At 43.0% G+C, this 24,240-nt stretch overlaps 1 protein-coding gene across 4 annotated transcripts in view; it reads right to left on the reverse strand.

Moving 5' to 3' along the window:
- Positions 1-24,240, reverse strand: part of SLC8A3 (solute carrier family 8 member A3) — a 205,768-nt gene that overhangs the window by 144,736 nt on the left and 36,792 nt on the right. The window lies entirely within an intron of this gene.

The raw sequence follows: 24,240 nt of genomic DNA on the forward strand, positions 1-24,240 counted from the left end.
TTTAGGCCCAAGGATTTCCAACAAATTGGTGTAAGCAGAGTACAATGCTCTCTGTGGGACATACTGGGAGAGGTGGTCACTTAGGCACACAGGGCCCAGACCAGTACCAGAACCTTGACCCTGACCCAGAACTCCATCATTACAAGAACCTTGAACTTGATCCAGAACTCCATCAGTTGCCAATGTAGCTACTGGAGGTCAGGTTGAATATGGGGCCACCATGGGGTCTCATGCCACAGAATCACAGAATCATAGAGTTGGAAGGGGCCATACAGGCCATCTAGTCCAACCCCCTGCTCAACGCAGGATCAGTCCAAAGCATCCTAAAGCATCCAAGAAACGTGTGTATCCAACCTTTGCTTGAAGACTGCCAGTGAGGGGGAGCTCACCACCTCCTGCACCAAGATGGTTAACTCTTCTTTTACAATAGCTATCTGCATATGCAGACAGCCCACCCCTGCTGGCTTTGAACTTTCATGGTTGGTTTGGCTGTTTAAAGGATACTGTCTTTATTGTCTTGCTAGCGGACCTCCATGGGAGCTTTATTCTTGTATCCTTGGCTTAGTTTCTGCTGTTGTCTCTTGCTCCTCCCCATACTTCCCCACTGAACTTCCTATTACCACTTCTGTTGGGTGCCATGGCCACAAACCCCAGTAACTGCTATAGAATTTCTTACAGTCAGATTAACTCTTCTTATAGCTATCACCTGCAGGCTCCTCACCCAAGGCTCCTCAGACAGTAACAGGCTCTGACAACAGCCCACTCACTTCAGGGTCAAACTAAATATGATGGTGAATTCATGGTTGCCATGAGGGCACTGTTGCCATTTTAAAGTAAATGCTGTGAGGGTCTATTGGGCCCACAGCACAAAGGTATATCCCCTTGCCCATGCATTTCAAGTACCAAAACAGCCACAGGGGTGTGTGTGCCCTGTCTGTTTTTGTTGGAATACACAAGATCTGAAGTGTGCATGAATGACCAGAACACAAAGTTCCTGCAGAAGGCTTCAGAGGAGATGTGTGGTTAGCATATTTAGGTCAGGAACTTCCTGATATTTTTTCAAATAATCTCTGTGTGCCGATTGGCTCACTGGGGATTTCCTGCTGCTTTGAGTATGCTTCCTCTATGCTTGCCTCCAGAACCAACAGAATGACTGCAGACAACAGTTAGACAGACAGTTAGAAATCTCTCTCCTCTTTCTACACAGTTTATCTTCTTATTAAAACCATTTTATTCTTTTAAGCAGCCTGGGGCTCCACTCTCTGCAAATTCAAACTAGCAATTTTGACATTTCAAAAGATGGGAGGAAGGCACACAGCATTTCGAAATCACTTTAAAATGGTGGCAGCATCTTTGTGACAGTACAAAACCAAAAAGGGAAACAAAACCTAACCTAACTAGACAAGTTAGGAACCTAAAGTTTGAGCTACAAGGAAAATTTAAAATACAAATATGTATTACAATAAAGTGCACAAGTTAAAAATTAAAAACATCGATAAATCATGATTATATACTGTACATACATTTCACAATAACAAATTGAACCAAAATCAAATGCATTTCGACCTAAATGTTCTTCCAGAGTTGTCAAGTTATTTTAAAATGCACTAATACAGTAAATCTTAGGGCTTGCTGGGTGGTAAAGGGAGTCTGTATGGTGCTGTTCCAATTAATGTTTATTCTATCTATCATATCCATGGTTCCTCTATATATTTATGAAACAGCCCTGTGGAAGGAGCATGTCCAGGGTGTCTGTGAGGGAATACGGGCCAATCAGGGTGCGGCCAGCACAGCTGGCCACACTCTGATTGGGCCGGCCTAAGGCCCGCCTCCCTCACAGTGTGCCTATTATGGGGAGAGGAAGGGAAAGCAATTTTAAACTGCTGAGAGACACCTCACACCTGAGGGTGACTGTGGACCGTTCCCACTTCCCTCACAGGGTGTCTGTCATGGGGGGAGGAAGGGAAGCCGATTTTACATTGTTTAGAGACACCTGAGGCCTGTTGGGTGACTGTGGAGCATTCCCAGTTCTCCCAGAATTCTCAGCCCCACTTTCCTGACAGGGTGTCTGTTATGGGTAGAGGAAGGGAAGGTGATTTTAAACTGCTTGGAGACAACAAAGGCCTGCTGGGTAACTGTGGACCATTCCCAGTTCTCTCTCAGCTCCACTTCCCTCATAGGGTGTCTGTTATGGGGGTAGGAAGGGAATTTTAAACTGCTTAGAGACAACTGAGGTCTGCTGGCTGCTTGAAAGCTCTTGAAAGCTCACCTGTAACCACTATGCCACAATTCCCAAAGGTCAGTCCTCTCCCACACTCAACTAACATTCCACACCACAGGTTCTTGACACCCATCTCTCCACACCCTCATTTGTCACCACGCCAGCACAACCCCCCACAACACACATATTCAAACTCATTCCCTTACAGACTTCTTACTCTTCCCAATGCCAAGCTCTCTCTGTCTTAATCACTCTCTTCCTTTTTACCTCCCTCTCTCTTTGCTATTTCCCCCCTCCCACTCTGCTAGCGCCCGTTGTATCTGCTACAATTGGCTTTAATTCTAGTATACATATAATTGTGACTGTACATCCTGACAAAATGCTGAAGGTTCTGAAGCCTCCTATTGGTGGAATCTCTCCCCCTCAGGGCTCATTGCTGCTCTTGCTCAGGATTCCAAATCTCTCCTTCCCTTGAGGCCTGCTATGAAGGAAGCCTCTAACAACAATGCAGTCAGTGGGCATGTCTGTACTTTCCTCTTGACGGGAGAAAGCTTTCCCCTTCTGCCTAATGGTTGGCTGACAGTGTGGCCACAGAAAAGCCCCTTCTCACTATATTTCTATGATTGGCCTGGAGGTGGGGAATGAACTGAGAAAGAGGGGGGCGGGCGGGTGATCTGGCAGCCTTCTCCCAATCAAACAGGGATCTGAGCACCTTGTTTTAAAGCCAAGTGTTTACATGAAATGTCTTTTGGGGCTTCAGTTATTTGTTCAGCCTTCTGACAACTCAGGCAGGCAAAACCTTTAGTATTTTCTGGAGGTGGGTCAGGACTGTTGTGCACAGAGAGACCTCTTAGGGTTGCCAGCTTCTTTGTGAGCCACTAAACCCCACCAAACCATGATCTAGCGCCCATTGCATTACAGCATGCAACCGGATTTACTACTAGTGTAATATATATAAACTGTCTGGTATAATTCCAAAGACCACCACTCTCTGCATTTGCCCAGCTCTCATTTAAAAGTGCATTCTCATGTGTTGTGCAAGAAAAAGGCTGCCATCATGTTTAGTACGGGCCTAAATCTGCAAAACCCCTTCCCTCTAGGGATGTACTACAGCACAAACCACACGTGGCTAAAAGCCCAAACAACTTTAAAAAAACAAAAACAAAATTGGCCAAGCAAAAAGACAATCACTGCCCTTTGCCTCTTCCAGCAGGGTCACACATGCCAAACTCCATCAACTGCCTGTCCCCTTGTTGCTACCACTACTGCCACCTCTTGCTCCTCCTTCTCTGATCCTGCTCCCAACCCAGTTCAAGAGTCAGACAGATAATGCCCCTTCCCTTCTTACTTTGATAAAGTGTCTTTAAACTCAGTACTGAAAACAAGGAATGTTTCTGAAGACTGGAGGGAATATAAATCCCAAAATAAATAAACAAACAGAACTTCAGGGGGTCTGGAAAACCCTAGCCATGTCTGAATATGCTTGGAAGATGAAGAGGAAAAGTACATGATCTGGGCATTTACAAAGGATTTGGGAGCAGTTTAGCACAAGCAACCTCTTGAGATTTTTGAAATTGAACTTTCTGGCCATTTCCTATTTCATCTGAGGCTCACAGGTTGACTTTCCAATATATTATAGAAGAGTAGTTATTTTATGGAGCTGTCAAATTCACTATTCAGATGTGCTGTTAGCTTTTTATTTAGTATATATACTCTCTCTGGGTCTCACGATTAAATTTCTGATCAGTAAATATTGGTGAAATCTCAGATTTTTAGCTTGTGTAACTTCACATACTTCACTGAATGTAATAATTATGTTTTCTTTTTATTTCTAGCCTTAAAAGCATAAAAGCATATTTCTTCCATGTACTGCAATCAATTGTCCCCCAGGAATATGTTAAAAACCTTGCAATCCATTACTGTGAACACTAGTAAGACAAAATATGTGCAAAGAGGAAAAGGGGGAATGGCATTCTGCGTACTACTGGGGGGGGGGGGCGGTAAGGGCAACTCTACAGGTATTCTTGGCTCAGCAGGTGTCCAACTAGGGTCCTGATCCATGGGACTGAATACCATCACTTAGCTTTAGCCTGGGGTGCTTGTTATTCCATATAATACAATTAATATGTGCATCTCTCTTACCTGCAATTTGATCCTATGCGTATTTTCAATGCAGGATTGCAATTTTAGAGTCCCATACTAAGCCCTGGCCTACAAGGGCTTAGGTCAGTGACTGTACCCTGTGCTGCTGTATTTCAGAAGTATGGCAGCATATTCTGATGCATACTCATGTATGCAGAGATACATCAATGGCAAGCCAGAACAGTGTCATCAATCTCCCAGTATAGAACTAGGAGGCATCAGGGTGTGCCAAGAGCAGAGTGGGACTGAGTCCCTCTAGCACCAGATATGCACCTGACCAATCCAGCTGACACCACACTCTCTGAGTTCCACAGGGCCTGCAAAACAGAGCTCTCCCGCCAGGCATTCGGCTGAGGCCAGGTGGGAGCCCTGACGTATGTGATCAGATCCCCCCTCTACCCTGGCTTCTATTGTGGTGCTAGACTGTACCAGGAGCCTGATTCTATGTCTCCCAGTCATCTACTTTCCATCTATGCCCAGAGCGTGGGAAAAGATTTTTTAGATATGTTGTATACTGCCTTCTTATATGTTGTTAGGGGATTGTTTTTAAGGGGATTTTTAAATCAGATTTGGTTGTATTTTTTGTTTCTGTGAACTGCTGTGAGCCAGCTTGCTGGGAGTGGTGGTATAAAAATGATAGTTTGTCTGTAGCACTAGAACTAGCAAGAATCCAGTAGCAGCTAAAACACTAACAAACTTTGTGGCAGGGTATGAGCTTTTGTGAGCCACTTATACACAAAAGCTCATACCCTGCCACAAATTTGGTTAGTTTTTTAGATGCTACTGGATTCTTGCTCTTTTCTACTACTACAGACAAACACAGCTCTGCAACCCATCTTGATCGCTCTACAGTGACCAGTGAGCATTAAACTCAGAATCAGAATACTTTAATTGGCATACAAAAAAAGAAGACAAAAAATGCATCATAAAGTGTTAATTGTTCAACCATTATGAGACCTCCATACAAGCTGTAGAATCTTGGCAACTGATTCACTTACTAGAGGGTTTTTGTTTCCTAGTAAGATGATCTTAGTCTCATCCTCAATTCCATGATGTTCAGAAAAAAGTGGGTTGATGAGCTGCCCAAATATAATGGCTTGGAGTAGACCAGGGGTAGTCAACCTGTGGTGCTCCAGCTGTTCATGGACTACAATTCCCATGAGCCCCTGCTGGCAAATGCTGGCAGGGGCTCATGGGAATTGTAGTCCATGAACAGCTGGAGCACCACAGGTTGACTACCCCTGTAGTAGACCATTTAAAAACACGTGCAAGATGGTTTCAACTCAGCCAGAATCACAGAGACATTTTCTTTCATAGTAGGGCATTTTTGAAAATCTCTGTTGGAGAACAGCAGAGGGGGGGGGGAGCTCACTCACATAAATGCTTGCCACAGTTGGGGGGCTGTTAAATGGTGAAAATAAGGGATCCATAGCTTGGCAAAAGACCAAAACTCAAAGAAAACTATGATGCCCTAGCTGTCTCACTGGGATTTTATAATTCCATGTCCAATAATCTATGATTGAGGCCTCCATATGAGTAGGATTCAGTTGCCATAAATACAGAAGCTAAGGAAATGCCCGTAGACCTGCCCTTTTGTCCAATGCATATTAGCCACTTTGATATAGAGTATTCCATGAGCAATAAAGACACAAAACTGTTAGAATCAGGTCTGAAGTACACATGAAGCCAAAACTTAAAAGTAATCAGCTAGGCTTTAGCTTCTAACTGTATTTGATTTGTTTCCAGACATAAGCAGCATCAGGGACACAATTCGGGATACCAAGAATTTTGCAGAGAAAAATAGATTGAATATTTTCAACAGCCTGGTTAAATGAACTAACCCGGGGAGGAGTGCCATAAAAAATGAGACATCAATTTCAAGTTAAAAACTATAATTGCTGCTGGCACAATGCTTCTAGTTACTTCTGCTTCGGAGTTGCTAACTCTTTTGTTCAAGCCTGCCAGCTGTCCACATGTAAAATGTCTTCATTTTCCAAGACGTTTAAGCAAAGCCCAGCCGTTGCTTTTTGTCGTCTTTGTAAGTGAGGGAACCTATTCCCAAAAGTCCCATGCTGAAGAATCTGCTCCCAGGTCCCCTTGAACAAGTTTATTCTACTGGCAGGGTGCTCCTCAGAAGCATTTGGGTAAGTGCTATACACCACTGAGTTCAGTCTGTGCTACTAAGCAAGCTAGTTCTTTACCAGTGAGAGGTTCTGGGCAGCAGTCTAGTTTTGTGTACCATGTGATATGAGGAGGTTGTCATTAGGTTTCACAGATAGGATATAATTATATGCTCCCTGGAGGGTACTTCTAATTAAATTATAGGATGTCTCACCAGCATTCTGAGCAGTGGCTAAAGGAAACTGAGCAGTTTTCTCGCCCCAAACAAGAAAAAGACACCCCATCATTAAATTAGAAATACCCCCAAGGATTATGACCTTGCCTCAAAAAGTATTTTGTTATGCATTTTTAAAAGAGGATTCTTAGATTTCCTGACTTGTCTACCACTGTTTAAATTGGAGGTCTCTCTTTAGCATAATATACTGTCCTCTTCTCTCACTTCCTCTAATTGACTCAGAAAGCAACATGCTATTTCAGGTACTATGCTTTTTAACAGAAACATTCAAATATTGGGATGATCAGTTTAAATGTCATCTGCTGACAGCTCCAATTCAAGTACAGCAGTCATTACATGACCGCTACTCGGCATTTCTTTTGTGTCTTCGGAGAATTTTCCTTTCCAACAGGACTATGCTTGCATTCTTTGTACTAGCAAACTAGTAAAGTTCTACCGGAACTCTTGCGGGTGACTCAGAGCAAGAGGGGAATTATAAACATATCTAGGGACATTACTTGTTTCGAGGTGGTTTTGCACTGCAATTCTTAAAGCTATGCTCTTCCTCAGGAGGTGGTGGGTTCTCCATCTTTGGGAATTTTTAAACAGAGGCTAGATAGCCATCTGACAGAAAGGCTGATTCTGTGAAGGCAAAGGGGTGGCAGATTACAGTAGATGAGCAATTGGGATGTGAGTGTTCTGCATAGTGCAGGGGGTTGGACTAGATGACCCATGAGGTCCCTTCCAACTCTGTTATTCTATGATTCTATGCTTAGAAGCCAAGGCATTACATCCAGGGTAAAGCTAAATCCATGTCTAACAAATTATTTTTAATAGGATTTTTTGGAAACCAGTTACCCAGATTTGCCTAAGATACAATGCTGCATGATCCATGCACTGAAAGTAGGATACAGAGGCCATTCATGCTGAAGTGTAAGATGGGCCCTGCTTTTCCGACATCTGAACTCAAAAGAATTTGGGCTTCTCCTCCTCCAGTCCAACTCAACCAGAATAACAGAATCCCCCTCACAGACTACTCCTGGCCTAGTGGCCTGTGAAAAGAGCATATTTCTTAAAGTTTCAATGTTATCAGTAGTGTCCAGAAAAGATTAAATTAAAAAGACGAAGATTAAATTTCAACACAATTCAGATGTTCTTCATACCAGGAAGGCCTTTTTTCTGGTTTGGGTTTATTTACCTACTAAGATATTTACTAAGAGAGCCTCTTGTGGCGCAGAGTGGTAAGGCAGCTGTCTGAAAGCTTTGCCCATGAGGTTGGGAGTTCAATCCCAGCAGTCGGCTCAAGGTCGACTCAGCCTTCCATCCTTCCGAGGTCGGTAAAATGAGTACCCAGCTTGCTGGGGGGTAAACGGTAATGACTGGGGAAGGCACTGGCAAACCACCCCGTATTGAGTCTGCCAAGAAAACGCTAGAGGGCGTCACCCCAAGGGTCAGACATGACTCGGTCCTTGCACAGGGGATACCTTTACCTTTACCTTAAGATATTTATGCCCTGCTTTTCTTCCTAATGGAGACCCAAAGCGGCTTATAACATTGTTCTCCATTCCTTCCTTTTATCATCACAAGAAGCTTGTAAGGTATATTAGGTTGAGCGTGCAGTTACCGAGGATGCTTCCATGGCAGTTCAGAGTAGAGATTGGAACCTGATTCTCCCAAGCCCTAATCTGAAACTCTAGCCAGTAGACCAGACTGGCTTCTTCTGCATGCTGCTGCTTAGGCAGCTGAACTCTTGTTCTTGTGTCATTATATTGTGCATTGATCTCATTGTTTTATTCTTTTTGTCATTATTGTAACCTGTCTTGAACCAAATTGGAAAAATTGGATATAAGTAAATAAATAAGTAAAAATTACTGTCAGATTTCAATAATTGAGTCAGCTAGTCACACCCATGGGAATATTAGACCTAATTTGCTTGTTTTCCATGTTTTTAGTCCTTGGTACTGCGACACTATTGCCTTGCTTTCCCATATAACTGTGAGAACTAGCAACCTATTACATTATTTTATATTTTTATGACATGATTAAAGGAATGTCTTGTTGAAATACAGATAAATGTTTTGCCTTGGATGACTTACAAAGATATGATTAAAATCCTGGTAAGAGAATGAATTAAAGTTGCAGCATCCCTCAAGTCATTCTGATTATCATTTGCATGGCTGTTCTGCTCCTCCTTTTTCTAGTGGCTCCGTTTGCTTATAAGCCGGAGAGCCATGCCCACAGCAGGATGCATAGCACTTTAATAAGTGGGAACAGTTTCTGCCCGACCCAAATCACAGGGACACTTCACCTCCTGACATTGCCCCATCTGTCAGATCTCTTAAGAACAGTACAACAAAATATAATTCCATTCAGTGAATGCAGCAATTGTATGTGACACATCAATCCTTATCGTTTGAGCAACAAAGTCACCTCTGGAACAAAAGAACGTTCATACACACACACACACACACACACACACACACACACACACACACACACACACCAATTGCTGTCCATGGTGCTAAATGCCTGCCCGACAGCTTAAACCAGGGGTAGTCAAACTGAGGCCCTCCAGATCTCCACGGACTATAATTCCCATGAGCCCCTGCCAGCATTTACTGACAGGGGCTCATGGGAGTTGTAGTCCATGGACATCTGGAGGGCCGCAGTTTGACTACTCCTGGCTTAAACCAACTATCCAAAACTGCTTAACACCCAGGAAAACCACAGCTGCTTCATATTGTGTTTTCTAAATTCAGTTATCCTAGCTAGTAAACATAAGAAGCATCACGGTGTTTGCCCATCTACGTTCTCTACTGGATCAGTCACATCCTGACAAAGTTTAAATATGACCAACGGTATATTGGATTGGATCCAGAGTTGCATTAGCACCTCCTTGCAGAAGCTTGCACCTGTCACTGTGCAGCTCCTGACAGATTTGCACAAATTTTCGCAAAGGAGGTAAATCATTTTGGGAATTACTTTCTCTTTCCATGGCATGAAATATAAAGCGGCCCTCATGAGCAGAGAACATTTTCCATGTGGGGAGGGGCATCTCCAGCTCCTGGTAAACGGGAATGATTGTTGTAGCATAAGTACCAGTGTCAATTGAGTAGAAACATTGGCTGGTTTCCCATCAGGGGCTACAGTATTCCACCGGTAAATAATTTAATGAGAGTGATGATGTTTGCACTATAACTGCCTATGATGTTCTGGCGAGTGTCCTGACTGTGTTAACATGAGTACGAACCTTTTTGCTGGAACTCTCAAAGATGAGATTTAGAATCATAGAATCATAGAGTTGGAAGGGGCCATACAGGCCATCTAGTCCAACCCCCTGCTCAACGCAGGACTAGCCCTAAGCATCCTAAAGCATCCAAGAAAAGTGTGTATCCAACCTTTGCTTGAAGACTGCCAGTGAGGGGGAGCTCACCACCTCCTTAGGCAGCCTATTCCACTGCTGAACTACTCTGACTGTGAAAAACTTTTTCCTGATATCTAACCTAGTTGTACTTGAAGTTTAAACCCATTACTGCGTGTCCTCTCCTCTGCAGCCAGCAGAAACAGCATCCTGCCCTCCTCCAAGTGACAACCTTTCAAATACTTAAAGAGGGCTATCATGTCCCCTCTCAACCTCCTTTTCTCCAGGCTGAACATTCCCAAGTCCCTCAACCTATCTTCATAGGGCTTGGTCCCTTGGCCCCAGATCATCTTCGTTGCTCTCCTCTGTACCCTTTCAATTTTATCGATGTCCTTCTTGAAGTGAGGCCTCCAGAACTGCACACAGTACTCCAGGTGTGGTCTGACCAGTGCCGTATACAATGGGACTATGACATCTTGTGATTTTGATGTGATGCCCCTGTTGATACAGCCCAAAATGGCATTTGCCTTTTTTACCGCTGCATCACACTGCCTGCTCATGTTTAGTTTACAGTCCACAAGTACCCCAAGGTCTCGTTCACACACAGTGCTACCTAGAAGCGTATCCCCCATCCAGTAGGCATGCTTTTCATTTTTCTGACCCAGATGCAGAACTTTACACTTATCTTTATTAAATTGCATCTTGTTCTCATTTGCGCATTTTTCCATTGTGTTCAGATCTCGTTGAACTCTGTCTCTATCTTCCGGAGTATTTGCCAGTCCTCCCAATTTGGTGTCATCTGCAAACTTGATGAGTAGTCCCTCCACCCCCTCATCTAGATCATTAATAAATATGTTAAAAAGTACCGGGCCGAGCACCGAGCCCTGAGGTACCCCGCTACTCACCTCTCTCCAGTCTGATGAAACACCATTGACAACAACTCTTTGAGTGCGGTTCTCTAACCAATTCCCTATCCACCTAACTATCTGAAAATCCAGATTGCAGTCCTTCAACTTATCCATCAGAACATCATGGGGAACCTTGTCAAAAGCTTTACTAAAATCCAAGTAAATGACATCAACCGAATTTCCCCGATCCAGGAAACCTGTTACTTGGTCAAAAAAGGAAACCAGGTTGGTCTGGCAGGACCTGTTGGAGACAAATCCATGCTGACTTCCTTGGATCACCAAATTGTCCTCCAGATGTTTGCAGATCACTCCCTTTAATATCTGCTCCATTATCTTCCCCACAACAGAGGTCAGACTCACTGGTCTGTAGTTTCCCGGGTCATCCTTCCTCCCTTTTCTGAAGATCGGAATAACATTTGCTCTCTTCCAGTCCTCTGGGACATCTCCAGTCCTTAAAGAGGTTCCGAAGATGATGGACAAGGGATATGCAAGTTCTCTGGAAAGTTCTTTGAGTACTCTCGGGTGCATTTCATCTGGACCAGGGGATTTGAACTCATCCAGTGCAGCTAAATGCCTCTCGACAACCTCTCTATCCATGTTAACCTGCCACCCAGACACTGTCCTTTGGCTATGGCCATCTCTAGATGTGCCTAAACACTTTGACCTGTGGGAAAAAACAGATGTAAAATAGGCACTAAGCCTTTCTGCTTTCTCTGCATCTTCCGTTAGAGTTTGTCCATCCGCACCCAACAGTGGGCCTATTGCCTCCTTCACTTTACGTTTGCTCCTCACATAACTGAAAAATCTTTTCTTGTTACAATGGGTTTCCCTGGCCAATCTTAGCTCACCTTCAGCTTTGGCCTTTCTTATGATTGATCTACAGTGCCTAGTAACCTGTAGGTACTCTTCTTTAGAGCTCTATCCTTTCCTCCATTTCCTGAACATTTTCCTTTTCTTTCTTAGTTCCTCTTGAAGTTCTCTGTTCATCCAAATAGGCTTCTTAGAGCTCCTGCAGTGTTTTCGTCTTTCTGGGATAGTCATTGAATAGTCATTTACATGCAAGGCAGCCATCAGGCATCATTCCCAGATACGCTGGATGGGAAAAAATGAAACAGTGGTTTCATTTCCCAATGTATAAATAATATTTCTTGAGACAAGTTTATAATCTGGAAGGAAATTGTATTGGGCCTTCTGATCCTATAGGCTTCACTAGTGAAAATACAGGTTCATTCTCCTTGCAAATACCCTATACAAGAAAAATGAGGGACAAGCACTGTCCATTTGATGATTTTAATCTATTTCAACGTGTCACACGGCGGTGAGTTCATACTGCCCCAGTACATTTACACACTGGGCACTCTTTCAGGTGTAGCACAAACGGCTAATGCTGTCTCTCCTCCTGCTGGGACTGCTATCATCTGTTAATATATTTGCCTTGAAGGACATAAATTTTCCACTAAAAGCATACAGTGTGTGTTTCGGTCAGTCAGAGTCCCATTATTGGCATTAGAAAGTGTGTGTTTTAGAGGGAAAATTGCATTAAAACCAGCTATTTACCCAATCATAGTTAACTTTTCACAACAATCCTAAGATGTAGGGCACTGATAATTTCTGCACTGCATATACTAGAACTGAATATGTTACTTTGAAATTTACACTAACTTTTTGAATTATTCCACTACTAGAATTAAACCCCATTGTAGCTGATACAACGGGTGCTAGTGGGGGGGGAGGGGGGGAAATAGTAAAGAGAGTAGGAAGTAGAAAGGAAGGGAGTGATTAAGATAGAGAGAGATTGGCATTGGGAAGAGGAAGGGGAGGGGCTGTCCAGCCTCTATGGGCATGAGATTGAATATGCGTGTTGGGGGGGGGGGAGGTTGTGGTGGCGTGGTGACAAATGAGGGTGTGGAGAGATGGGTGTCAAGAACCTGTGGTGTGGAATGTTAGTTGAGTGTGGGAGAGGACTGACGTTTAGGAATTGTGGCATAATGGTTACAGATGACTTTTCCAGAGCCATGTCTTCAGATATGTGAAGGGATAATCAGACTGGAGAATGTTCTTAGGGAGAGATTACATGGCAACCAATTCCTCCCAGTTCTGCATTCAACCTCATTTCCCTTCTTGTGTGAATTAGGCCACAGACAACAAAATGTCCCCCCGCCCTAATCCACATGGGGTAATCACAGTATACAAGTATCCACCCTGCTCCTTCTGTCTCCATTTTTTTTTACTATTGATATAATGTTAAGTGCCCATATGCTTCTTACACTGTTGCCCCTTAGAAGAAGAACTGGATTTTTGTACCCTGCTGTTTAATACCAAAAGGAGTCTCAAAGCAGTTTACAAACACCTTTTCTCTTCCCCTCCCCACAACAGACAACCTGTGAGGGATGTGAGGCTGAGAGAGCTCTGTGAGAACTGTGAATGGCCCACAGTCACCCAGCAAGCCTCAGGTGTCTCAAAGCAGTTTAAAATTGCCTTCTGTTCCTCTCCCCATAACAGACACCCTGTGAGGGAGGTGCAGCTGAGAGCTCTGAGAGAACTGGGAATGGTCCACAGTCACCCACCAGGCCTCAGGTGTCTCTAAGCAGAAGGTGTCACCTTCCCTTCCTCTCACCATAATAGGCACCCAGTGAGGGAGACTGCTAGGAAGGGCGGTGAGCGTAGGGCCTGGCGGGCTGCACCCTGATTGGCCCGTATTCAAGCATGGACACCCCGGACATGCTTCTCCCACAAGGGCGTTTCACAAATATATAGAGGAACCATGGAGTTCCTCATGGATAAGGATTTACTCATCACAAAAACGAATCTTTTCCCATGTATGATAGATTTTAGCTATAGGTGAGTAAATATCTAAACCTGAGAGCCAGCTTATTATAGTGTTTAGGAGCGCAGACTTCAAATCAGGCGAGCCGGATTTGATTCCCTGCTCCTCCCCCACATGCAGCCAGCTGGGTGACCTTGGGCTAGCCACAGCACTGATAAAGCTGTTCTGACCGAGTAGTGATATCAGGGCTCTCTCAGCCTCACCTCCCTCACAGGGTGACTGTTGTGGGGAGAGGAAAGGGAAGGCGATTATAAGCTGCTGAGACTCCTTCGGGTACAGAAAAGTGGCATATAAGAACCAACTCTTCTTCAACTTGCAATTAAAATGTTTTGAATCTCCAAACTCTTCCAGGAATAATTGAAATGGGTTTCATTAGACAACTAATTCCAGATAACTGGGGCCACAATTAGGAAAGCCGTTTTTTTCTCTCCATCCTGTGTTATATGTTCAGCCAGGGCCCATTTTCCCATGTAGCACATGCTACGAGCCCCATGCTTCCAGGGGCCTCACACAATGTCTCCCCTCCCGCCATGGTTCTGGGATGTAGCCTCTTACCTTCCCCCTATCCCCTTTTTAAGGACACTCAAAGTGACACCCTTTTCCACTAAGGACACAGAGTGACACGCCTCTACACCCTCACCCACCCCCCTTTGGTTGCTCCCGCTGCAACTGTATTCTGATGTTGTTGTTGTTAGGTGCGAAGTCGTGTCCGACCCATCGCGACCCCATGGACAATGATCCTCCAGGCCTTCCTGTCCTCTACCATTCCCCGGAGTCCATTTAAGTTTGCACCGACTGCTTCAGTGACTCCATCCAGCCACCTCATTCTCTGTCGTCCCCTTCTTCTTTTGCCCTCAATCGCTCCCAGCATTAGGCTCTTCTCCAGGGAGTCCTTCCTTCTCATGAGGTGGCCAAGGTGTATTCTGATAGGGCCCTCCAAATCCTTAAACCACTCCTGTGTTAAGCAAAAGACATCTCTGTGTTTCTGAAATGACTAGAAGGTTAACACCTTCCCTGAAATACACTGGAACCAAGTCACCAACTTCAATCTGGATCAGACGATAACAAGTAAACAACCCAACTGATTTCCCTCTCGCATATCCTGATCAACAGACAAGCCCCCTGCATCAACTATACCTTTAAAGTTACTTTCAGGGTCAGTCCTATACTGATGCCATCCTAATAAATGACCTAAGAAATTACTAAAAATGATGCAACCATAAAATCAGAATGAACTGAAGGCTACCACAATCACCTGCAGCAGCACTGTTGGATCCAACTCAACCCAGATGTGTGTTTTTGGAGAGACAATTTTATCTCTTGCCCATTACAAGATTGCAACTCCACCTTTGTTTTCTTAAGATTCAACTCCAGCCTAAAGAGATATTTATCAGGATACCAACCATGAATAATAATGCCATCCTAAGCAGCTATACAGTTAGGATGGTGCAGCAAGTTGGCCAAGTAGGAACATATGGAGGGTGACGTTTTGCCTGTGCTTATAAGCATACATGATTGGGCATCACGCATGTCAGTGAGGTACTTCGCATATAAAAGGGACTTCCTTATCACACTGTGAGGAAGGCTGGCCCCACTAAAAAACTCAATTAGCTTTTTGACTTGAATCAGAATAAGCCACTTTGGGCCTGTGTTTTTTGGCAAGTGAAAATCCTCTAAGAAAATGCATGCCCTGTGAATTACACTCATATCCTTTCTACCCAAGGCTTGTATAATGCTAAGAATACTAATCATATCTTCAGTGTCTGCGTATTTCACTTCAGCCACGGGTGATTTGGGCCTCAGGGACTTTCCTTCATTTGAAGTTGTCACATAAATCCCTCCACATGCCATTCTTCTTCAGCCACCCACTCCAACAGGATGCCATTTGTCCTTCTCATGGACGGGGTCAGGCCGGACCAATCTGCACCTGTCAGCAAAGGCTGTAAGAAAGGACAGATCAGTCCAGTGTGTGGTGTTTTTGCACCAGCCACTGTTGAGGAATTCTATTTCAGGTTTCCCGAAACAGCACCAACTCCACCTGATCCTAATCTCTAGAAAGTCACACCATACAGATCCCCATTAAAAGCACTGCTGGTAATCATCTCCAGCCACTCCAGCTAATGCAGAGCCCATATGGACTGGGAAGTGTTTTATATCACCAGCCTGCCATGGAAATCAAAGGAAGGAAGTAAAATCTGTCAGTCATGATTAAGTAATGAGACAACTGGAGAGTTTATCAGATCTGCAACTCTTGAAGTACATCTAACATACAAGATGCACTGAGATAAAGTCAACGTTCATTACAAAAAAAAAATCCCTCACATAGTACAGAACTTCCCATTAGCCTTCACACATCTAGAATTTTTAAAATTCAATTGGATCTCTTATGCAACGTGTGGAAACCAAAAGTCCCTTTATCCAAATATCTGATTATTGGATATACTTGTTTCAAAGACCTCACAGGCTCGGATTTTGTTGCTTAGCGGAAAATGGTGGGTGAGTGAAAAAGGCCTTAGCCTGTTTATAAAAAGACAAAGAAAGGATATTTGGTTCGACAGAACAGTATATAGAAATATGTATCTTTTTAGCTTTCACTTAGTACACTGTGGCTGTTGCAAGCCTATTATTCCTCAGCAGCTCGGCTGATGGTGGAGGTTGCACAAATCCCTAATTTGCTTCATTCAGTCACTCTGATGGAATTGTGGAGAAAAGGACATTCAGAGCAGTAAATGGGAAGAAAGACATGCTGCAGTATTCTCCTTTGCTATGTATGGGTGTGAGAGCTGGACAGTAGAGAAAGCCGATGGAAAGAAAGTTTATTCATTTGAAACATGGCATCGGAGGAGAGTTTTACAGATACCGTGGACCACCAAAAAGACAAATAAGTGGGTTCTATATCAAATGAAACCTGAACTCTCCCTAGAAGCTAAAACGACTAGAAAAGGCTATCGTATTTTGGTCACATTATGAGAATCCAAAAGTCACTGGAAAAGACAATAAAGCTAGGAAAAGGTGAAGACAGCAGAGAAAGAGGAAGTCCCAGCATGAGACTCAAAGAAGCTGCCACCCTCAGGTTTCAAGACATGAGCCAGGCAGTTAATGACGGGACATTGGGGTGGTCATTAATTCAAAGAGTTGACATAAGTTGGAAACAACTTGACAGCACTTAAAGCACACAGCGATAAAGAGATAAAGAATTTTAGAATTAGCAACAGTATGAAGCTATCACCATATTCCTGGGAAAATGTGATTTGTAATTCTGAAACTGTGATTTACAGATCTGTTGTTCCATTATAGAGGCACTTAAAATAATTGAACATTTGATCTTCTGCAGAAGGACCAGGCAAGGGACAAACCATATTTGACTCCTTGCTCTAAAGTAATGGTATTGACCAGGCCCACGCACAGAACTTTGAAAAGCGGAGGTTACAATATCTTCTAGAACCTTTGTGAAACTTCTTAATTAGTACGTTCTCGCTTTTTCTTGAGTTTTAAAAGTCTTTTTCTATAATTTTGTATCTTGTACCTTTGTTAATAGGTTTTCATTGATACAATGAGTAGCTTTTTATATTATTTAATATTTTTATATTATTTCTTTTATTTAATTTTGTTGTGCATGGCCTTGCTATTGACAGTCTCACAATTGCTAGCTTTCAATCCACCACCCGCTGTTATTTCCTAGATGCAGTGGCATTACTATCCAAAGTAGAGAAGCATTGGTATTAAATCAAACAAACCTAGATCACTATATTTCATTATAGATTCCAAATTAACATCCATGTTAATCTTACAACAACAACAAAAATAATAATTAACAGGTTTCCTGTACCATAAGCTTTCATGGACTAGAGTTTAAGCACTGTGACTATTTACATAGCAAGGTCAGACTGTACCACTTGCCTTTTGTGACCTTTTAATCTCATGGTTCAGTTTTGCTATGTCCATGTGTATAAAGGTAATGGCTATCTGAGAATGCATCCAATGAAGCATAAAACCTTATGCCACAATAAATCCACTATTCTTTAAGGCGCCAAAACGTTCTATTTTGTATTTGCTGTACAGAAATGTTTGTTTGACTGGAGGAAGAGCCTCCATCATAAATTAAATCATTTGTATTCAGAGCATGCGTCAAACTCAAATAAATACAGAAAAGAAACACAGATTCCATCCAAAAAATTAGCAGTGCTCACTATCTCCCAACACTAAGGACCAACAATTTAGCACTTCAGCTTTTCTAAAAGCTTGATATATTTTTGAACCAAGAATACTATTTACAAGAGCCGGGAAAACACAGGTCAAACCCTCCGTCAAAGAATTAATGGACACAAGTCTGACATAAAAAATCACAGGGGAATTTTCAAAAAACCTGTAGGGGAACACTTCAACCTTCCAGGACATTCAATAAGGGGCTTCAAAGTAGCTGTTTTATCACAAAGGAACTTCAAGAACAGACTAGAAAGAGAGATTGCAGAAATGCAAGTTATTACAACACTCAAAATGCCCAGGACTCGACAAGGACATTGGTTTCTTATCTCACTACATATGCTAACCTCATTCCACTTCTATATCCACATTCCTTACAATCCCCTCTAGTTTTTATTTTATTTGGGGCAATGTGACTGTAATGTGATGTAAGTAGTACGTAATGTAATTTAGAATCTAACTCTCTGGTATCAGGACAAGATAACAAACTCAGCAGGGCTTGTCACTTGTGGGGATATTTCCATGCTTGGGTGGAGACCTAGTCTTTTTTAATTATTTCTTTTCACAACTGGGAAAGCGTCTGCCATGAATTATTAATCTTGACATTTTTATTTCTCCTAAGTTTTTGTGAACTACAACTGAACCCAAAGGACTGATTAGCTTTTTAAGCATAGAATTACCATACTGCATAATTTGGATGTTATGACACAGTTTATTAATTTGTTACTTATTTACTTTTCCCTTATATCTGTACTCTCATGATCCTTGTTCCATTGTCTGAGGAAGGGTGCATGCACTCAAAAGCTCATGCCTTGAATAAATCTTTGTTGGTCTTAAAGGTGCTATTGGACTCAAAATTTTGTTCTGCTACTTCAGACCACCACAGCTACCCCCTGGAATCTACATAGGAACTGTGTTGTGTTTTTTTGTTTGTTTTGTTTTGCTATTTTCCAAAGTTAGCTACAAAGGTACAGACATATTCAATGAAGTACTGACAAAGGTAATGCAATAGACACACGAGAAGCCAAAGGCAAAATTATCACTGATGTCAATAGGCCTGATTCTGTAGCATTGTGAAAACAACAACAATCTGCTTAGTTTGGACAATTAGCCTGGCCTACTGCATCATTATTGCTCTGAAGACTCACACTGCATAGGAATAATGGAGAGTAGGCTGTCTTTCAGAAGGGGCTACTGCTCAATGACAGGGTATTTACCATGCCTACAGAAAGTCCCAGCTTCAATCTTTAGTGTCCATCAGCTTCATGCATGGGGATCTCACCCACCTCTACTGACATTCTTATAGAAGAATCTTAACAAACTTCTTAGGAATACTGTGTTTCCTGGATTACAAGTTGATTTACAAGCCAATCCCTCTTGATGCAACCTAAACTCCCCTGATGTTCAATGACCTCAAAATAATAATAATTATTATTATTTTATTTTTGCATGCTACCCCTCCCTGTCAGGGGCAGGGCAGCTCACAACAAATTTAAAACAATCTAGTACATGGGGGACAAAAGAGAAAGGTTGGGCGAGTACAGACATGGGGGGCATGTGATGTCAGCAATGTTGGAGATGTTACTATGTCTCTTCCAGATTGTACCAAGAGGTGATATACCGGCACAGAGGCTGACAGTGGCAATTGGTAGGAAGCTGAAGCAAAAATAACACTTTCGCATTCATTGGTAGCTTTGGAACCAACCCACAATATTTGAATTGTAAGTGACTGAGACATGGGAAGTCTTAAGTTTTCAATTTGATTTGTTTCATCAAAACCTTGTTCTGGGATGAATATGGAACAAAAAAAAATAGATTGGTCCAATTTACTTCACATTCTTCTGTACTAGTTGCGATTTTCGGGGATCTGTCAAGTAAGAAAGTTCTGATATATGAACCCTCCAAAACAGCAACTTTGATTTGGAAATCAATTATTAAAGAAAATGGGACTTTATCCAAAAGGGTCTCAAGTAGTTCTCACATTTGCCCTTTGTGGACACACTCAAGGTAGCGTGCAGCAAATCAGTGTTGAAGAACTGGCTCTTGAACTTTTCAGTGAATTAGGTGGGGAAGGAGAGACCTAACAGTCTAATGCAAATGCGATCATGCTCTTTCCCCAGAAGACACTTGAGAGCATTAACATAGCCTAATGGTATGTAGATAGACTGGGCAGAACAACAGGGTTATGAGAAGGGCTGCCCGGGGTCAATGTCAATAAGGAAGTAGAGGGGAAGGAAAAAGCTTCTAGTGGTGTGGAGGAGCCCTCGTGGAGGTCAAGAGGACTGCAGACATACCTGCCTGAAACAATGGCCTGTGCCATCAGTGGCAGGCAAGTTGATGGGAAAGAAGGCTCCAAATTATTTAGACTCTATGGGGATAAAGAGAGGGAGCAGAACACTCTTAGTATCCACACCCAGGCACCACTCAGCTGGCAACAATATTAAAGCTGTAGAACTAAACTGCTGTAGGCCCCAAATGGTTACATCGTTTAGGCATTTCTTTACTAAAATGTTCCTATGCTACCTTTCCACCCAATTCAGGGCTCCCAAGGTGGCAGATAATCCAAATGGCATGTAAGATACAAATATACTCAAAATGTTTAAAATAATTAAATGAAAGACAAAAACATATACATATGTATGGAAACTGGCAACACGCCTTGTATACTGTATCTAGGACTTCAAATTTATTTACTTTATTTATATCCCAGTTTCCTCCACCATGGCTTATAGCATTCTCCCTTTCTTCATTTTTATCCCCACAACAACCTTATGAGGTGGGTTAGGCTGAGAATGTGTGACTGGCCCAGGGTCGCCCTGCAAGCATCCATGACAGAGTGGAGATTTGGACCTGAGTCTCTGAGATCCTAACTACTAGGGCATGGGGAGTCTCACATGACAATGTCACACTTAATGGCATGGAGGTGCAAAAGGAAAGCTGCAATTGCATGAGCACAGTTGCTTATAATCGGTTAGTGGATAGCAGCCCCAAACAGCTTGTGGAAATCAGCTGGGCTGAGCAGTCTGGGATGATACCTGACAGGCACCTGTCAAATTCACACTCATTCCTATATCAAAGACTATGTTGGACACTAAAGATTATCATTACACAACTAAATACCAACAGAAAAATCACTTCTCCTGGCCCACATCCCCTAATACATACAGGTGAGGAAACTTTGACCATATTGGAATTATAGAAGCATCGAGCAAGACCCCATGGCAGGATCTCTCTGACTCCCACAACATTCATGTTTAATTCTGAGGTACTTATAACCACATGCATCTCACAGAAAGTACATTTTAAAACTTTTAGGGTATGGTATTTTTGTACAATTTTAATGAAATCCAAATCTTTGCCACTTAACCTTAAAAAAAGAAGACATTCAGTGCAACCATTTTTAAGCTCACTTTCCTGCACTCACATGGAACATTCTATATTCACATTGTTCCAAATGTATTAAGCATATTAAAGTAGGGCTTCCTCTCCATCAGTGATGTAGTGACCATGGTACCTTAATACATCTTTCTAGGTGCCTGCCAAGTGTTTATATGAAGTGGGTGGGGCTAGATGGGACTTTTTCCTAGCAAGACTTCTGTCTGGCCTTTGGAAATCTAACTAACTGTGCAGATTTTGTTAAATGTCATTTTGGCAGCATCTTCACTGTGTGATTGAAGGTAAGCTGTGGCAGCAATTTTGTTGCTGGCTCCACCTCCTGGGGTAGCCATTTTGTGGCAGCCAATCTGTGGCAGAACCCATCACATTGTGTCATCTGTTCCAAAAGATGAAGACACTTGCACTACATCGACAACTTCTACATGGTATTAAATCACTAGAGCCCACAGAAACCAAATTGCTCTGCATCACAGTGGTTTTCCAGCAGCAGCTTCTCTTTAGCATCACCATTGGAAATGAATGGAACCAACTATTTTGGTGGGCATTCTGGTGCAGAGCACAATGCATCCCAAAAAGAGCAAACTCTGATGTGGTAAATGCAAAGGTTGAAGAAATCAAGGAAGTTACATATGTCTGGGGGTTGCAACTTGGTAGACGAACAGAGGCAAAGAGCTGAACAGTTTGAGAGAGTGGTGAATATAACAGGCCCAACAGCTTATCACTCTCACTGAAAGCTCTTAGATCAGATAATGTGATGGATGTGCACTTCCCTGTTCTTGTTCTCAGGCACATAGGACAGTTTACTATTCCCCACATTTCCTTATTGAAAGACAATATCTGGAATGTCCTCCTGGAGATAGTTTTTTCCTATACTAGAGAATGAGTGCAATATAATTAATCCTGACAATGTAAACATTTGAGTGAAATGCAGCCTGAGCCTGCTGGACAGGCTCAGAACATTTAAATCACATGTTCGTGAAGAATTTTTTTCTGCATTGAGATACCAAGAACAAATGCTGGACAAGAATAAAACATTAATTTCTCCAGCTCATTTGCCTAATAGTCTCTCTAAGTTAGCCTGTTGTGTACCCAGGCAAATTAATCCTTCTTGGTTCTATTGATCTAACCAGTCTGCTATGATATCCAAAGCAAAACAAGTTGACCTTGTTCTCTGGCATACAAACCCAGATTCTAAACCAGGATTAAATTGGGATGAGGAACTGCAGTCACATAAACCATGGGGGCTTTAGTTTTCCTGCACTATGTGATGAGAGCAAGAAGGAACATGTGACTCAGATCAATTTGCCAACCTCCAGATGATGCCTGTAGATTTCCCACAATCACAACTGATGTTAAGGCTACACATATCAGTTTCCCTGATAGAAATGCAGGCATTGGAGGGTGTACGTAAGTAAGTGGAAACTGTATGCCGTTAGACTATGAGGTCCCTCGCTGTTTGTGTTCCCAGGAAGTGCCTGGCAACTGGTTATACTGCCCTCCCAATATGGTACAGAATGGGAGCCACTGGTGAGAGGAAAGCATCCCAGAAGAAAAATGCAAAAGCCCTCATCTACTTCCAGGATTTTCTTGTTATAGACTTCCTGGTAATTCCTAGAGCCATCAAGAAAGGACAAAACATAACTCTAGAAATCACTGGAAACTAGGGTAAAACCATAAGTTCTTACCACAGATTCTCAGTCGATTTCTAGAGCTACCCTTTGTCACCTCTGGGTGGCTCTCAGAATTACCAGGAACTCTGTCCTAAGACTTTCCTATAGGGGAAAAGCCCTCAGTTTCTTTTTAATTTTTCTCCTGCTGCCATTTCTAGCAGTGGCAGGCAACAGAACCTGAGGGGGCAGCAGATTCCCCACCCCTACTGGACCCTTGGCTGACAGACTCCCCTCCCCAAACCCCATCTTCTCCAGGCTCCACTCCCAAATTGCTAGAATTTTCCAATCTGGAGTTGGCACCCTTGGACCCAGAGGACTTCATGACTCATTCTTTTCAGAAACAGTCTGATGTTTGTTCATGATGTCTGTACAAAGCCAAGGTTGTCAAGTGCAAAACCAGAACGCTGATTTATATGCAAGACCAATTCAATGTTGCTGTGACATCAGAGCAAATCAGCAGATAGACTCAATTGTGATGGGTCAAAAAGTAGTGCAATGTTTACTAAATTGACTATGCTAGCTTTTTATAAATATAAAAATTGTAGCAAGAAAGCCCATTGCAAGGAGGAATGCAATGGGCGCTAGGACCCAGGGGACACAGGGAGGTGCAGGTCTCTTTCTGTGTGTGTCTCCCTCTTGCTGCGTGTCTGTCGGTGTGCCTCACAGCAGGAGGCATAGCAGGTAATCAGGGCTGGTTTGTAGGAGGGAAGGAGAGCTGGTGTGCAGTTTGGGGCATCGTCTCTCCCTTTCTCCGTTGCAGCAGGGGCGGCTCTATCTGTGTCTCTGTCAGCAGCTTGGAGCAGCTCTCTCTGTGTCTCTCTCTGCCTCCCTCATAGCAGGAGTGATAGGAGGGAATGTGGGAATGAGGGCTTGTGTTTGGTCTGGCAGGGCCCTGTGTGTCTCTCTTTATCTCTCTTTGTTTCTGGTGCATCTGAGAGGAACGTGGCTAGAGTCCAGGGAGGGAGTGTGGGAGCTGTAGGGACAGGGCACCCTGATTGGCCCTATTCCAATTTGGACAGTCGGACATGTTCCACCCCCCAGGCTGCTTCACAAATATATAGAGGAACCATGGATAAGGATAACATAAAAATCATCAGGGGCTTAATGTTTCTAAGAGATGGTTGCACTGAAGGCATCTTGCCGAAATTAGCTTTCATCTTAATTAAATATATGGATT

Source organism: Paroedura picta, chromosome 2 (assembly GCF_049243985.1).
Source record: "Paroedura picta isolate Pp20150507F chromosome 2, Ppicta_v3.0, whole genome shotgun sequence".
NCBI lineage: Eukaryota > Metazoa > Chordata > Lepidosauria > Squamata > Gekkonidae > Paroedura > Paroedura picta.